Source organism: Camelus ferus, chromosome 11 (genome assembly GCF_009834535.1).
Source record: "Camelus ferus isolate YT-003-E chromosome 11, BCGSAC_Cfer_1.0, whole genome shotgun sequence".
Taxonomy (NCBI): Eukaryota; Metazoa; Chordata; class Mammalia; order Artiodactyla; family Camelidae; genus Camelus; species Camelus ferus.
Genome location: NC_045706.1, coordinates 19,105,852 through 19,123,385, shown reverse-complemented (window position 1 = coordinate 19,123,385; position 17,534 = coordinate 19,105,852). Strand labels below are relative to the sequence as shown.

Below are 17,534 nucleotides of genomic sequence, written 5' to 3'. Positions count from 1 at the left end.
CTGGATGGTTTAGATTGGGGAATGACAGATTTTGATACATCTAAGAGTGGATTGACTCTGTTCTTTATCTCACCCATAAAGATTTTTATATATTGTGTTAGTTTCATAGTCCTGGTAGCCACTACCAGTTTAGGGGCTTGAAACATCATGCATTTATTCTCTTAATAGTTCTGGAAGTCAAAAGACTGAGAAGAGTTTTACAGGGCTAAAGTATTATCAGGGCTGGTTCCTTCTGGATGTTCTCTCTTACCTACTGCCTCCCACATATAAGGACCCTTCCAATTACATGGGGCAAACGAGATAATCTCCCAATCTCAAGATCCTTCATTTAAAAATATCAGCGAAGTCTCTTTTATATGTATGGTCACATATTCTTAGGTTTCAGAATTTGAACATGGACATCTTTGAGGGGGTTATTATTCAGTCTACCATACATATGAAGAGGCAAAATGAAAATAATTACATACCTTTTCAAATATAGTTTTTTCCAACTATTACATTGCTTAAAAACATACTGATCAAAAGAAAAAAAAAAACCCTGCAATTGGAGCAGCTTTAAATTAATGATATAATCCCATGGACAATTTCCATTAAATAGGTTAGAGATGTGGATGAATAAATCCTATGTTATTGCAGGAAGACTTTTCTCTCTCTGAGCTCTACCTGCTGCAATCTCAATGCATTACAGATTGAATAAAACTTTCATTTAAAATAACACTTTGAAACTGGCCTTGGAGAAAAATCTCACACCTGAGGGTGAGACGGCTGTGCATATATTTAGAATGTTCCTCTTTCTAGGAGCTCTTGGTTTCAAATTCTCTCCTCTGCACACAGCAACTTACCTTTGTGAAGTGACTTCCAACAATTTTTCTTAGGTTCTGTTCTCCTTAATATGGATGGGCCGGGCCATTCCTGATAGATTTCCATTGTGTAAAATTCTCAATAATATTCCCCTGGAGGTTCTTCTTTCCCTGCTCTGCAATATGAAACAGATGTACAGATGTTCATCAAAAACTCAGGACACTTTAACAGAGTAAACGTCACTTCTTGGGAAATAGTAAGTCAAAACATGCAGCCTTGCTCCAAACAGCTTTATGTGTGTTTCTATTTCTTTCTGAACTACTACAGAATAATATAGATAATATTACTCTTTCACTCTAGCATTTTTTAAAGATGAAGCTATTTCCCCCTCCCCCCCAAACTGGGACAGGACTTTAACGGGTAAACTATCGCCTTTGCTTGATAAGGTCTTAGGTCTGAGAAATGAACACAATGCCTTCTTCAAGGAATCTGAAACTCAAGGAGGATAAGTGAATCATACACATTTGAACAGCTAGTCCAAAAATCCAGGGTTCTAAATTAGGCTCTTAAATGCCCCAGTAGCTCAAAATTTTATTTGGTTTTATGTTGCTTCCTCTGAAGAGTGTTACGCTTGACTCTTAACCTAGACCACAAAATCTTTATGGAGGAAGGATACTCTCTTCCATTCAGGGTCACGTGCATCTTCCAGCACAGGGCTGAGCAAAATAATAGCAATGCCTGATGCAGTGCAGAATGGATTCATTCAATACTTGTATCATTAAAGATGCCATTAAGAGAATGAAAAGTCAATGTGAGAAAAATAGAATAACTCTGTGTGTGCGCATGTGTATACATATGTGTGCATAATTTAATATATATAAAGTTTTCCAGAGAAGGAATATCAATTTATATCTAGCCCTATAAATAAAACTTATACTCAGCCCTGTAAAGAAAGACATACAACTCAAGGGGGAGAAAATGGAGAAGAATGCCACCTAAACAAACAAAAGGAAACGACTTATATAGACATTTTACTTTATAAATGAGGGTATCTAAATTGCCAATAAAGCTATGAAAATGCATTTAGCATTATTTAATGATTAGGCAAATGCAGACAAAACCACAATGTCAAATATCTGTGCATACCCGAGAAGAACTAAGATAATAACAATAATGAGGCAGAGGAAGAGGGGAAGAAAAAGAAGAGGGTGAGGAGGAAAAGAAGAAAAGGAAGAATAATTTTAAATAGCAAAAATTACCAAATATTAGTAAGGAAGAGATACTATGACTCTCAAATAACAGTGGAGGGACTGTAAGTTGATAGGGCCCACTTCGGAAAACAATTATTGCAGATCAATGGCATTGCTGGCCTCGTTTATTCACCTCACCTTTTATTAATGCCCTTTGCCATCAAAAGGCAAAGTGTGAGCTCTTGCCCCTCAATTCTACGCTCATCTATCTGACTTGCTTTGGAGAGTGTTAGCACAATCGTGTAAAAGCAGCTGTGAATTTCCACTTGTGCCCTTGTGTCTTTGCCTTTGCAGTGAGAACATGACTAGACTGGGTGCTGGGGAGTAAGAAGTAAATGTAGGCATTCAGGTTACTCTCCTCCTAGCCAAGGTTAGCCTAAATCAGCCAGCAGCCAATCTGTCCCCACACGTGTGAGCCAGCTCATCCATGAACAGTAGAACACTTTAGCTGAACTGAGCCTGGTGGAACACACTCTTGAAAACTCTTCAGTGAAACACCTCCTTGTCTTCCAGGTAAAATCCATGCTCTGTAGTGCAGCTTGGATGATGCCACCTGATGCATCCCCTTCCTACCTGTTCAGTACCATTATTATTCTATCATTTTTCTCTACTTTCTTGTGTGTCCCTACTACACAAATGTGATAAACAATTATAACTTGTCAATTTTACCTTGATTTCCCTCCCTTCTGTTGTCATATATGAACCTTGGTAAAGAGTAAACCCTCGGTAAACAGGATGGGTTTAAATATTGTATCCATCATTTACACTCCCCTCACCAAGTTTCTACTTTTTAAAAAATTTGTTAAGTGGATATACTAATAGTAGTAAATCCATAGGGTGATTGAGGGTATTGAGTGCAATAACTTAGGCCTGGCCAGCACTCCACAAGTGTTGGCTATTGTTATCAATACTTTCATTTCTTCTTTTGTTCATCTTATAATCCCACATTAATTTTTCAACATTACAGACCACAGATTCTCGAAGACCCTTTGCTGACTGCGTTTGCCACATCTTTGACCCTAGGCATTTTGTCCCTGTTATACTCTGGGCGTGCAGTACAGTAGGTCTTACCAATAACATGATAATAGCTTATCTGTTTGTCTCCCCTCAGAGGACTATAAGCATCTTGACAGCAGGGACTGGGCCTAGTTCACTTTTGAATCACTGGTACCTGCATCTAGTCCATGGAAGACGTTCAGTGAACATGTTTCCTTTTGTGTATTTTGGAAATCAAGGCCCAGATTTAGTAGGGAAGAAAATAAATAGTCGGAGTGGGAAAGGTTGTCAAGGATGGAGAGTTCTTGGCTCATTTAAGGTTATTTAATCAAGTCAGTGACTGCAAGGAATATGTTGCCAGCCAGCTGAGTTCTGACTAACGTAAATAGCTGGTAACCCAGGCATCCTACCAGGATCCTGGATCTAAATAGCCATGATCTAGCCAAGCCTTGGCTCATAACAAGAACAGCTGATTTGTAATGTGGTTACAAACTCACTTTCCCTCAAAAAATTCTACATAGCACTCTTCTTAAAACATGCTACCTGATTAATTATTGTGGGAAAACCTGCCACTGAGAAGGTAAAAGTTTGGCTCCAAATGAGAAGTTACCCTCATCAAAATCATGACAGAAAGTTGAAGCCCTCATTTTGATGAATCTGCCCATTTTTCTGCCTTTCTCAGAGCAACACTCTGAATGTGAGCCATACTGTGATTCTCCCATCTGGAATTTCAAAGCAGTCTCTCATTATTTTGATCACCTTTCTCTTTCAAGAAAGATTATTACAGCCAGAATTAAGAACATGGTAGTCTAATCCTTGAAGGAACTTCTTCAGTTTTAAGCTAAGTTGCCACTGTAGAGATTTGTTTCCCTTTTTTTAATTTTCTTTTCAGAATATGATAAAATTAAGAATCAATTAGAGAATACATAAAAGAGTACATATTCAAAGACACACACACACACACACACACACACACACACACACACAAACACACAAATCCATATAGATTAGATAGAAAGGTAGGTAGATAGATAGAAAATTTTCCCAGATTCTCAGAAAAATTATTTCTCCCATTAAGGACCATCATCACTAATCCATGCTTTAGGATTTAGACAATGACATTTCTCTTTGGATTCCTCAGGATGAACTTTCAATTACTAGTGCAAATTTTGCAACACAACTGAAATTCAGATTTTGACTGTCAGTTTGCAATTTGATTAGTGTCCTAGCTCTTTCTCATTCTTTTCTTCCCTTTTTATCTGACTTAAATGCATGACTCCCTTTCCCATGTTGCTTTAATTCAGAGGATGAAGATAGTAACATGTAACACTTAACTTTTGTAAAATCTTTCATATGGACAGAGATAACCGAACTGCTGTTTATGTAAACATATTATCACTGCCCCTAGGAGAGTGTGCTGATTCTAAGGCAGTAAGATACCCAAGTAACAAATTCCGAATTGTTATAGTCACTGACTCATGGGACAAATTGGGTGCTTTATTCATTTGAATTTCAAACATCATTTTAGTATAAATAATGAAAATATTTAGAAAGAAAAGCCAGTTATAAAGTAAATTCAATAAATTCCCAGTCATTCCCCATTCCATGTTACGTTGTGGTTTTGTTTCACAGTGTGTGATAGTGAGGCTTCCTGGTGGTAGAAGGGCCTGATTCCAATCAGGCATCTGTGGACATGAAACTATTCCATCATGCAAGGATAAAAATACTATATGATAGGAATACAGAGTATCTGCTCAGCATGAAATAGTGCTAAAATCAAAGGTCATAAAAACATGAGAGAGTTGGTAATAGTTGGCATGCACTGGCTAGCTGACTAAACAGAGATGGTACTGAGGGATGTTCCCAGATCCCCAACTTCAAAGGGCATTCTCTGAGAAGACCGAATGTTACCTCTGGAAAAATAAGAAAAACAACTGTTAAGGGGGAACTCCTTTATGACCAGCCATCCTGACTCTCTTCAATCTGTATGTGTTCTTTGCAATCAAATAACCTGCACTTCTTAGTATCTTGGTAACTGAGATTATGTCCCATGACATATGGCACAGCAAGAACAGTTTGAAATTGATCTCACAACATGGTCTAATGAGTGCAAGAAATCAGATGACTAAGTTCAGGATAAAAATGTTCTCCATGACCCAAACAGGAAAGCACACACTTGCTTTCGAGAAAAGCATGAAAAGCCATGGAAAGAGATGATCTAATTACGAAAGCAAAGCCATTAATTAACTGAGAGTCTAGGGAAGAAATCCATATTGGCATGAATCAAAAATATGTCCTTTCTGGAACAACACAACATACAATGAATGGCTAACATTTTATTATACACCCAAAAGAATAAACTAACCAGGCACACTAAACTAAACAAATGATTTAAAAGAAACATGAATTGTCTAAGACGAATATTATTCTCTTTCTTAGACTTTTTCTGGAAAAAAGGCCAGGAGTTAAGTTGAGAGAAAACAATGTGATTTTCAAGGAGCGTAATTTGGACCACTAAGAGAAGGTCAAATGCGTCTTCACCTCACCATCCATGACATAGGCTTACCAGTAATCCAGTTTCTGTAGGTAGAAGGCTGAACACAGGAGACCCAACCATTCTGAGTCAGAAATAGACATGGTAACCTACAACCACCATGCCTGTAACTAAGGTACAATTATGATTTCAGGCTTAGAAATCTTAGGTAACTATTTAAGATACCAGCTATTAGAAAATAAAGGAGCATTAAATACCTGGTAATCAGAAGTATCGATTTGTCTCTATTTTCTCATTAAAATTATTGAAGTGCATGAAGTGAAAGACTTTAAATAAACAAGAACTAAATCAAACACATCAGCCATTTCTACATAAATCTACCCTTAGGTAACATTTCTGAGTCTGTACATTTGGAAAGTCTGAGACTTTTTTAAGGGATGATAATAATGTCAGTAGACAACATGTCCAAGAAGACCTGATAGAATGAAACATTCACTCTGCTGATAGACATCACTACAGTAAAACTGACCCCTAACTTTAAGAGGCATATGTATGGTTTCCAGCTCTGACTTCTAGGTCTTTCTCTTCCAGGACAAAGCAGTTCCCTCAACTTAGTGCATTATGCAATGCACTGTTACAAGCAATGGTGACTTGTGGATGTGAAGACTACTAAGGCAGAGTGGCTCCATGTCTCATTCCTTTGTACCTAAGTGCCAACCAGAGGGCCAATTTTAAAAAATCTGTACTCCTTGTACATTGAGATCATCTTTTTGTTGCAATACTGACATCTCACAATTTGTCACTAATTACCTTCTTTTGTGTTTTTATCTGAATTTTTGCAGCATTTACAAACAGTCAAATCCAAATCACCAGCTTTCATGTAGTTTCAATTCTCCACCCTTTCTGGGTCCTCTATCATGAACATGTTGGCTTTCAACTTAAAGGCAGCTTTAACTTCTCCCTTATCCAATCAGTTGCTAGATTTAATTCAGTTCCAAAAAAAAAAAAAAAGGTTCCCAATCAATGTTGCTTTATGTGTCTTGCATGGTGACATGAAGAAATCCTGTTTCTGAATTGAGCCTGACAGGCATATATCCCTTTCTACTCCTACCCTATGGTGACAATTGCCTAGTTGGTCTCTTTGTATATTGCTCTCTTCCCCTGTATATTGCATTTATTAGCAGGGATTTTTTTCGACCTCTCAGAGAGCTAACATTTTATTTTGCACCATGAAGAGGATATCAATATATCCTAAGACCTTAAACAAACAAACAAACAAAAAGAAATATGGTGTGTCTTAGGAGTAACTTGATTTCTTTGTTGATACCACTTTTACAACTGTAGGCTCTAAACAATTAATAATCAAGTAGCAATAATCTAGAAAGATCATCATCTTTAAATTCAATAATTTATGTAATCATATGCAATATATTTCTAGTGCTTTTAGTTAATGTGAGTGTGGTGTGTGTATGCGTGTGTGTTGAACTTGCCTCTGCCATTTACAATTCTGCAGCATATTATATGCATCACTGGCCATTTCTCATGGCATCTTCAAGCATCTCTGTTAAAAGAGCTGGAAGCAACAAACACTGGACATTGATTTGGTGAGAATAAATAAAAGCAGTCAAGGCTAAGGCCAACTTTTACAGTCCGGCGACCATTTTCATTTAGCAAAATGTGATCTTCTTGTTAGGAATAGAAATCGTTTCACATTTGCCTTGTCCTCACCTGGAGAAATGAATAAATTAGTGAACAAAATTCTCTGCTTAATCACATAGACAGTGCTCTTCCTTGCTGCAGCACTGGAGATATTGAAAATTAAAATATTTAACACTGCAGGCACTGCCCCTGTTTCTGAAACAGGTCATCTGGCTTGTGTTTATATTATTAAGTTAGTTTTCTTTTTCATATTCATTACAGAGTTCTATGTGGCTCTAAAAGCAGCGCTGATTAAATGTGGACAGTCAGCCTAGAGCATCTGTCAGATAAACAGTATTCCATTTGAAAATATAAATACTTTCTTGTTACCTCATTTAATTTCCTCTTTGCCCTTGCCCCTTGATTTAATTTATTCATAAAATCATAGATGCTAGCTCAGTGATTAGGGGTAAGATGAAAGTTTCAATTTTTTTTGTTCCAGGGAGAAGACATTACAGATGCTGGTGCTCGAATACCTGGCAAAGGTGTTAGTCTCTTCCTGAGAGTATCACCCCACCCAAGCTGCACCACATCCCTGTCTCCAAGAGCAGATTCAATGGTGCAGTAAAACACACCATGGGAATGTATCTACGAGTTAAAGACGTTTTGGAGTAAACCTCTAACTTTAAATTTCTGCTCCTTCACTTACCGCATAATCTCACGGTTACCAATATTGCACTTTTTGAAGCCCCACTTTTATCATTTACAAAGCAGTAGGGATGAGTGAGCTTACAATGAAATAAATATAATGCACGTAGTCAAGACCTGAAACAAAGCATCTGCTCAATAGATGTTCATGATTTTTTCTTCTTTTTTGATATTCCTGGGGCTATAAAAAGCTTAAGGAAATCTACCCCAGTGTTTCTGTAGACAGGTGGATTCAACAGAATCATCTGGAATGGCTTGATAAAAAGTACATTTTTTTCATTCTCTACTCCACAGATAGTGAATTAGATGCTATGTTTACTATATGCCGAAAGATCTTTCTAGGTGAGTCTTGTGGGTAGTCACAGTTGCAAACCACTATCTTATTCATCCCACCCTAAATTCCTTTGCTCAAGTCCCTTTGGCAATATTGCTCCCAAGTGTTTCTGTCACTTCTGCTTAAATACTTAAATAAAGAACTCAAAATACCTCTTGAGGCACCTATGTCTATATATAACAGCTTTAAGAAGTGATTTTTTCTACCCAAGCAAAATTTCTCTCTAGTATCCCTCATTTGCCAATGCAAATTCAAACCTCTAGAGTCATGCAGTAAAAAAAAAAAAAAAAAAAAAAAATCAACACCTCTTTGTGTCTAATAGCCATTTATCTATTTGAAATCATAGTTGTCCCCCACATTTTCTTTCTTCTATACTCATATATTGCTCAACAAATTGCCAATCCCCATTTCCCAAATTCATGTTTATCTAATCCTTGCCAAATACGTCCTACTGCTAGAGTTCCAGCTGCCTGAATATTCTCTAGGTTCTGATCACTGGCACACTTTGGGAATGTTGCACTTACTTCATATAATCATATTCATTTGGCAAGAGGAGACCAAAGATGCATATAAAGGCCCATTAGAAGTTATCCGTCATCTGCTACAAAAGAATCCTCAATTGTTTTTAATCTAAGTGTTTTACATCTCCTCAACCATCTTATGAACTATTCGAAGTCAATACCATGGGTTTTATTGTGATCATCTGAGATTTTAGACTTGAGGCAGGAGTAGAGTATAGGGCATTGGGAGAATAGTTTATAGCTGAGATAACTAGGAGAATCATATGCCTTAGCAAAGTTTGTTTTTTATTTTGTTTTAGTTTGTAACTAGTGTTTTTTATTTTGTTTTCTACTACAATAACGGTTTATGACAAAAAGATTTCCTACTTAGATGGTACAGCTATCTCAAGTCAGCAGCTTCTAGGCATGTTTTGTTGACCTTTATAACCTCAGTTCTTTTTCGCTGCTGTTGTTTTAATTTAAGCCTATATTTAATAGTTAAAAAATAGCAATTGAACTAAGGAGTCATGGATTTCCTTAAAAATAGAAATCTTGCAATTCTGGGTCTACATTCCCACATAGCAGCAATCTAACCTCCGTTTAAATTGGGACTGTATTTCCTGACTGGCTTCTGCAGACACTTAAGTTTGCCAAGCCCCTATGGAATAGTATTGCAAAATTTTACAAGCACTTTCATATCTGCTATTTAACATAAAATTTAGGTCAATCCTATGAAATAAAAAAGGAATGGCATAATCATATATATATATGTATTTTTGATGTGTATAAAGTTATACCTAAATCAACATGTGCCAGCAAAGGGTGAGGAGAATGTAATAGTTTAGCATTACTGGAGTAAAATTTCCTGGTTTAAAAATCCCCATTTTGCCACTTTACTAGCTATTAACATAGGTGAGTCATTTTATTTGATGTTTTTGAGAGTTGATGTCTTCTGTCTATAAAATAAATATAATACCCAACTGAGAGCATTTCAGGAAAGATTAAATTAGGTAATTAATAAAACTGTTAGCATAGATCCTGGTATGTGGCAAGTACTTAACAAATATTTGCCACTGACATTCTTAATACTTGGGCACTAGAACCTAGACCCCCAACATCTAGTGTGGGGTTCCTCCCATTGCATAAAACTTACACTCACTCTGTGCCATGTGACTTCTTAATTCCCAGTTTCTGAAGTTTCTCAAAGTGAATGTCTTACCAGACTGCTGACGAGGATTGACTCATAACCAAACACTAGTCTTCCCACTGAATTGTACCAAGATCCTGCCCCAACCCAAGCTCTCTGTCCCAAATCTTCTTATATGGATACTAGGAAGATCACTCCATAATCGGTGACTCAGTCACATCTCAGCTTGGATCATCATTATGACTTACATGCCCCATCTTTTAAGGAATTTTCTAAATAAATCAATAACTGGTTTGGACTACTGCTGATGTTATTTTCAAACTCTGATTAATTCTTGAATAAATGATTGAACACCTGAGTGGGCGTTCTTAGAGGCTTTGCTACAACTGAAGCATCAAGCTGGAAAATTTATTTGTTCCAAAAATCTGGGCCATTCACCTGTCCCAGTCTCAGGCATAGTTTATGCAGACTGGATAATTTCATCAACAATCTCACTCTTTTCTCAGTTTTGATCTTGTGTCATATTTGGGGGCTGTGTGGTCATAGAAAATTCAAGCTGGAGTAGCAAGGATTAGGCATTTTTGAGGCATTGCTTTTTTATACTTTCAAATAGAAGAGGATTTAAGGATCTATGAAAGCATCTTTCAGAGTTTGGTATTTGACTAACCTTCCTTAGAATCACAAAGATACATTTATGAATTCTCCCAAAATCAACTGAGTCATATCTCTTGATTTGGGGCCCAGGAATCTGACATTTTAACAAGTGCTACAAACCAAAATTTCATATGTATTAAGAAATCAAGGGGGAGATACAAGTGAGAACTTGAGAAATGGCTGTAGTGATGAGGGAAGAATTAGATTAACTCCAGCAACTGGTACATAAGAAATTTAGAGTATTATTCCTATCCTCTTGATATAAGTTGTTGACCAAGCTCTTAGGCATATAAAATACTTGGAAATATGAAACAGGATAAGAATGATTAAATATTAACATGAGTAATTCAGACAAGTACTCAAAGGGTTTCAAGGATAGGTGAGACAAGGGTAGAACCAAATTATCTGAGAAGAGTAATTTGATAAGATTTAAAATATACATAAATGTGTGGCTGAGGAGAGTTTTCTGTCTGACGGGAAGGTAAATATTGGTAAATGTGAGGAAGTGGTAATAAATATAGTATATAGGGTTAATGAAAAATTAGATGGACAAATTGAGGACAAAGACTTCACAAAGTCTTTGAAGAAGCAGCATAGCAAGATCTGAGGCACAGGATTTCAAAGCTTCACTGCAGTGTCCTAGATCAAATGAAATTACTGGATCCATACTAGAATGCATCTATTTAATTCTAGAACATCAGGAACTTAGCATTTAACTCTCAGAGTCTCTGTCATCTCACCTCAGACTCAGCTGGAAATGTTTAGATTAATTTCTATAAGGAGATGACAACTGAGCAAAGACAGAACATGCCATTTGAGACAGCAACCAAAATCCTTAGAAATTCAGCAAAAAGTTAGAATAAAGGGGAAAAAATACAAAGAAACATATTGAAAGTTCAGAGACTTGTCTACTTCACCTTGTCTCTCCAGTTGGGTCTCCCTGGGCTACAACCCAACTACAGAAAGCCAAATGGAACCTCTTTGGTTATCTGTATGTTCAGCAGGAGCAAATATACAACTTAGTTTTGCACACTGTTGTAGCTAAATGGGAACAGGCAGCCTCACACATTTTAAGTTAGTCTAAAACATAATCACATTCTTTCTCAGGGCCATGGATTGCATTTAATAATTCTTAAACTATAGCTCAGTTCACTTAGAAAACCCACAGAAGATTAAACACTTGTTCTATATTTTTAATCGTACAAGGAAGAAAAAAAGAATATTCTCTTTCCAATCCTCAGCCAAATGATCTCATCCTTCATATCACAACAGGCTCTGGGATTACATCAGGTGTTGAGACAGTGCATGACACACATGTGAACTGCCAGATGGAAGTAATAAGGAATATGTTGAGAGTCCTTACTGAACATGCCAGAAGTAATGGGAAGCTTTTGTCATGTTGGAAGAAATACTTGTGCCTATGTCTATGCTCTGTCTACATCTTGTAGCAAGGCCAAGATCCCATCCCACCTCTAGTGTAAGGATAACATCCGCATTTCTCCTAGATGCTGATCTGTGTATCACGTCATCACCTGACTACGCATACTCCATACCAAAACTGAACGTTGCTCATGCTGGCCATAGTGCATATCTGTATTATTTTTTAAGTTTTACTAGTGGGTTCTCAAATCAAACCTGTTAAGTGACCCTACATCTAGCTTCAGAAATGGGCATGTGAAGTAGGCTTAAGGCAATCAGCACAGTGCAACCCTTTAGACACAAACAATTGTTCAAGGCTTGTAAAGGAACTCAAATGTAGGCAATCAGAGCTCATCTCAAACCTTGGTTGAACACACCAGAAGACTTGATTTTACTTTCTCTTGGATTTAATTCATAGTGATTATAGCTCAGATCTGCCACTGTAGGCTTATAATGTGTCAGGGTAAAAACCTCCGAGAATGAGACCAACACAAAGGTAGACCTCTGATACAAAAAGTACACTAATGGCATCATCTAATCCCCAAATCAAGTCATGTCAGAAGCCAATATAACCCTATACTTGTCCATTTTCTAGCTTATGAATAAAAATGTTACTTTATGCTTAGCCAATTTTAACAGTTTTATTGAGGTATAATTGATATACAAAAAGTACACATATCTAATGTGTACAATCTGATGATTTTGGACACATACAAACACCCTGATACCATCACTATAATCAAGGTAATAGATATATTCAGCACCTCCTAAAGTTTCCTTGTGTCCCTTTGTTTTGTTTGTTTATTTTTTTTGGTAAGAACTCTTACCATAATATCTATCCTTTTAACAAAATTTAAAGTGCACATCACCTATATTGTTAACATAGGAACTGTTGTAAGCAGCTCTCTAGAACTTACTCATCTAACTCAAACTCTAAATCCATTGAACAACTCCCCCTTTCTCCCTCCACCCCAGAACCCTGGTAACTACTACTGTATTCTCTTCTTCTGTGAATTTGACTATTTTAAATTTCTCATATAAGTAGAATGATATAGTTTTGTCTTTCTATAACTGGTTTATTTCACTTAGCATAATGCCCTTCAGGTTCATCCACATTGTCTCAAATGGCAGGATTAAGGCTGAGCAATATTCCATTGCATATATTCTACAATTTCCTAATCTGTCAATGGATTCTGGGGTTTTATCCATATCTTAGCCACTGAGAATAATATTGCAATAAAGATAAAATCCAGATATCTCTTCAAGACCTTGATTTCAGTTCTTTTGGATAATACCCAGGAGTGGAATTTCTGTATCATATGGTAGTTATTACCTCACACCCGTTAGAATGGTTATTATCAAAAAAGAGAGGGAGGGAGAGAGAAAGAGACAAGAGTTGGTGAAAATGTGGAGAAATTAAAACTCTTGTACTCTTTTAATGCAAATGTAAAATAGTGCAGAGGCTACTGATAACAGTATGGAAGTGTCAGAAAAAACTCATTTTTCTTGTCATTGACTACAATAGACTCAATTGATATTTTGAGGTTGTTATGAATCAAAAGCATTTCCTATCCTGCTTTTTATCAATTATTTCAAAATTACAACATCTTTGAAATTTATATTCTATATGCAATAGTTTGTTTAATTTTAGCACAATGCTTTTTTAAATCTCCCTTGGATCCTCTGCTTGACCATGGACCAACACTTAAAAACCAACACTTAAAAACTTGAAGCCCCCACTTAAAGAGCCTCCCAGTTTAACTCCATTATACATCAGATCTTTTTAAAATTTGATAACCACCCACTACTGCCTCAGCTTTGTAACTCCGCTTTCTGTATCCTAGGTTTCCCTAAGCAAGTAACCTCCTGTTAGACTTTTTGCATCCCTGATCTTTGGATGCTGATTCTCCTTATCATTCAGCCATCATTTTACCCTGTAAAATTAAATATATAAAACTCATTTCCTAAATCCTCAGTGCTACCTAAAAATCATAATAATTATACTTCAGATTGATTTTTTTTTTTTTTGTCATATCAAGCTATGTCAGATCAGGCTTTATAACTGTGAACCCAGTGGCCAGGGCCAAAGGCTAGGATACCAGACAAGGATACAAATAAATGCTCACAACAATAATACTCTTTTCTTTCCTCCAGTGAAATGAGATTACAATATGACAACATGAGGCCCACATCTATAATAATGTGTTAAATCCAGAATAAAGATTAACTTCTCCAATTAAAAGAGTAGAGAGGGTAGGTTTAGAACTCCTGATATCTTTATCTGGCTCCTTGATAATATTATTATGGAGAGAAAGATGAATAAAAGATTTTAAGAGCAGACTCTTAGAAAGCATAATCCTACTGGAATAACTAGTCCAAGGTCCACACACAGTTTCCTCATCTGTAAAGTGGGAGAAAACTCATATGTGAGGAATCAATGAGGTAGATCAAATGTGGGACAGAGAGAGGCAACGAGAAGAATAATTAATTCAGAGGTTTAAGAGTGAGACACTTCTGGGTTTGAAATATATCTGTTATTATATCACTTGGACAAACTACTTAAATTGAGCCTCAATTTCCATATCTATGAAATAAGTCAAGTTCTAGGCTTGAAGGACTCCTAGAGAAGGTCCCCACCCTCTCCTGCAGTGGTCCTCTGATGTGCATGCCTGGACTCTGGGACCCTTTTTCACTTTATTTCATTTTGCATTTCATTTGTTTAGGATTCTTCACAGCTACTCATCCATTGAAGGTTATCCTTCTATATTCAAGAATGCTTATGGATTTTTCTGAATATCCTTTCTAGCATTTCAAAAGCTTTGGAGTAAATGAAAGAGGCTGTATTTTATGCTTGGCTCTCTGTATTCAATCAATTCCGAACATATGCTTCAAATGGACATTTATCCTCAATTCATATCCTTTCCTGAGAATGTGGTTTCATTTCTTGGAAGGATTTTCCTTTAATTTCACATAAACATATCCTTTAAAAATTCTGCATTGTTTTCTACAGCTGCCCCCTCCTTCTGCTAGAAAGAGTCTCTCATCGATATCCTGACTAACCAGCTCCTTTAGAATGAGCTTGTTAAAGATATTGAGACAGATTCTGATTCTACTTCTGGTATTTCCAGAGTACAGAACAGGCTGATATTATCATGTGTTCATGACTTACTGCTCCAAGTTCACCACCAGTAAAATCTGCACATAGTTAATAAACTGGAAAACAAGAATGAATTAGGGTTGGTCTCCCTTAAGACAAGTCTCAGTTTTGGTAGAGTCAAGCTTCCCTTTCTTGTGAGATGATTAAAGATTGGCAACCAGTCACCCATCAGCTTAAGCTGTCTCAGTCACTCTGCAGTAGAGCTGAGCTCTGCCATAACTACTGCCAAGCATGAAAAACCCAAATCAGCTCAGAATCAAGCTACTAAACATGCAAGCAAACACAGTAGCACCCAGATATAACAGCAGAAGAAACTCCAAAAACCTTCAGCTCAGTAATTTTTGAGACAACCTCTAGAGCAAAAATTCCAGAGCCACACTTCCACTCTTTGTCCTTTGTTATTAAAAAAGTATGTGTATATATATATATATACACTTACACATGTAAAATTAAACGTATGTGTATATGTTATATATACATGTATGTTATATATATAAGTTACATACATAGCATGTATATACATAACATTTTATATAAATATATAGTATACTGTATATAAACATACATAGAATCAATTCAAAATGAGTAAAAGCGTGGAAGTCTAATTATTGAAATTAGGAGAGTAGTCTGTTTTAGAATCAATTCTAAATCAAATAAAGAGTTCTCTGAAGTGAGGTATCTCAAAGTGGAGAAAGTGTTATGGGACATAGTAAACTTAAAAAGGCCCATAGTCCATGAATCAAATCTTTCATGTCTTCATTGTCAAGATACAAAGTTTGTAAATTTATGCCCTGAGGATTTATGCAAGGTCTCCAAACACAGAAGAAAGGCTGAACGTGTGTTGTTTTGTTGAAATGAAGCTCAAATTTATGTTCTCTCTCAAAATTCTGCATCTTTGCTTTTGGAGTTTTTTTTATATGATTTCTAAGAATCTGTAAAGCTAGGATTCCCTGCTATTGATTTGAGATTCACAAGTAAAAGGTGTCAATAAGGTGGTCTCGAGTTTAAAGGAAGTTTCATTTCAGTCTCCTGAGTCAAATGCCATTTTCAATATCCTCAGTCTATAGCATCAAGGTAACATTCCAGAGTTTTGTGGTTTAGTAGACAGCTATTCTAGGCCAGCATGTGGGGATGTCTGCTTTTAGTGGATCTACTGTACACAGGGCATTCATTCAATTATTCACTCATTTATACCTTCACTTTAAATTTTTACTAAATATCTACTAAGTGATGAGTGTGGGAGGTACCAGGGCCACCCCAAGTTTTTAGAAAAGATGCTGGTTAAGTGATGTGTAAAAAGTCATTGAAGCCAGACAGCTTCTCTAACTTGAAAAATACCTCAATAGCAAGGTCCTACTGTATAGCACAGGGAACTATATTCAATACCTTATAATAGCCTATTACCTGTTATGAAAAGGAATACACACACACACACACACACACACACACACACACACACACACACATACACACACACATATATAACAGAATCACTATGCTATACACCAGAAACTAATACAACATTGTAAATCAATCATACTTTAACCAAAAATGGGGAAAAATATCTCCATTACTCCTCCATAACCTCTTACTGATACTTAAAATGTATAAACACTAATTCCTCTGAAATTATATAGAATGCACTAGACTATCCAAACAAAAGGAGTCCATATATATATATGATGTCACAAAAATACCTTTGGAAGAGGCAACTATGATAGACTTAATCATACTTAGTTTACTGGAGTGAATTTGTGTTTTATTTTGTCTTTTTTTCTCAGTTATTTGAGGGTTAAGCATTTCTCAGGGTTTTTTTTTCCAAGACTGAATTTTTGAGATAAAGAGGTTACTCTTCACTGCAATAAAGAGTATAAGAGCAATAGGAGACCTATGGAGAACAGGAAGAGAGAATGCTTCTTTTTTTCTTCTCTCTCTTTTTTTATTTTATTTTGATCTGTCTGTGGATGTCAAGTAGGCCATGTCAGGCAAATAAGCAAGAGTCTCAGATGTTGGAATCTCAGGTATAGAAGCTCTCAGCACAGTAGATGGAAGCAGAAGCCAACCACATGGATGCATCTGCCCAGGGAGATCTTTAAAGGCCAATGAGGCAGAGAGTGCATCCCCATCAACAGAGGAAAATCAGTCCCAGGTGGGTGTTTCATTTTCTCTTTGACATATGGTCAATGATAAATTCAAAAGTCTATTTGATTTTTAATTCAGTGTCCTTTTTTAACTAAGCCATGCTGTGCCTCAGGGCAGCAAATATTTGTTGAGTGTCAACTAATGTGCCCAATATGTAAGCTACATAAAGAAGCAAAGTAAGGACAAGGCAAAGTCCTTCACCAGTCTGTAAGGTCTACAGTAGTGCTGCACATACACTAGTTGACCAGTTGCTAGTGGAGATACTAATCCCCAGACTTGAATGCTTAGTCAATT

At 36.5% G+C, this 17,534-nt stretch overlaps 1 long non-coding RNA gene across 1 annotated transcript in view; it reads right to left on the bottom strand.

Annotated features, from left to right (window-relative positions):
- Positions 1-876: 876 nt before the first annotated feature.
- The window catches only part of LOC116667018, a 36,357-nt gene continuing 19,699 nt past the window's right edge, over positions 877-17,534 (bottom strand). The window contains exon 3 of the long non-coding RNA XR_004323795.1: positions 877-976. This is a non-coding gene — a long non-coding RNA (uncharacterized LOC116667018). The remainder of the gene's footprint in view (positions 977-17,534) is intronic.